We start from the raw sequence: 1,175 nt of genomic DNA, 5'->3' as shown, positions 1-1,175 counted from the left end.
TATAATATAATGAGAAATTTAATCATGATTTCCTATACTTGAATGATAATCAGTCAAATGATGTTAGCCACCAGCACTCAGATGCAAATAAATGTCCTATAACGTAAGTGTTCATTTGATATCCCAAAGTAACATAACCATGCTTTGGCATTTTTAGCGAATCCAGGCTCCATTGGGGAAGTGCTTTAGTAAAAACAGAAAGCAGGTCCACCCATGTGCTAACTGTGGCACTTAACAAATAATTCGTCAAGTGGATTTACAAGATCAGGTGCTTCATTCTGCGGGCGGTGTCCAACATCTGGTAAGACAACAAAATCTTCAACTGTATCGAAAGATACATAGGCTCTTCCAAGTTTCACAGGTTCCCATGGATCGTTCTCCCCCCGGGCTACCAAAATTGGACACTTCATCCATGGAAGTAACTCTTCAGGTAGAGGTCCTCCCGAGTAGCAGATGAACTCAAGGAATACATCCACTGCAACAGGATCAAGCCCTGGCTCCAGAATAATCTGAACTAACTTATCTGTCACCACAAATTTGTCATGGTAGCACTTAGGAGGCTTTCGAATGATTGGATGAAAGGCTTTCCAAACCACGGTTGTTTCTTGATATGAAGCATCCTTAGAGAAATATCCAATAAAACGATACCCTTACACTTCTGATGTTCTATAACAGCTGCCTGCAGACCAACAAGCCCTCCAATTGAATTGCATGTGAAGAAAGCTTCACTCTTTACCACTTCAGCACAAAACTTATTCAACTGTTCTCTCCATGTTTCAAAAGTATAAAAGTTCTCTCCAATCTCACGTAGATTAGGTTTATCACAATAATCATAACCAATTAGATCAATTGCATATACTCTATTTGTCATGGCAAGAACAGGAATATTTTTCCAAACCCATGGATCAGAACAAACGCAGGGCCCTGATGTTCCAGCGTGCTGATAGCGAATGGAATTTCCATGTGCCTTGTCTAACTCGGTGGCAGCGACACGACGAGGTGCGGCTAGCAGCAGTGCACGGCCGGGCGGCGACCGGTGGCTGGGCGACACAGGGGCGACAAAGGCAGGGGAGGGCCAACGACTGGAACGGTTGGAAACAGGCAGCAGGAGCGATGAGCGACATGGAGTTTCGTGTTTTGGGCTTGACGAGGAAGTGGCGGGCGGCGGCTACTCA

The 1,175-nt window shown here is 44.7% G+C and overlaps 1 pseudogene; it reads right to left on the bottom strand.

The window, feature by feature from the left end:
• Positions 1-218: 218 nt before the first annotated feature.
• LOC133917519 (uncharacterized) lies at positions 219-949 on the bottom strand (annotated as a pseudogene).
• Between the last annotated feature and the right edge of the window lie 226 nt (positions 950-1,175).

This window comes from Phragmites australis, chromosome 5, assembly GCF_958298935.1.
Source record: "Phragmites australis chromosome 5, lpPhrAust1.1, whole genome shotgun sequence".
Classification (NCBI taxonomy): Eukaryota; Viridiplantae; Streptophyta; class Magnoliopsida; order Poales; family Poaceae; genus Phragmites; species Phragmites australis.
The sequence above is the reverse complement of the archived record's forward strand: the minus strand, read 5'-3'. Positions and strand labels throughout refer to the sequence as shown.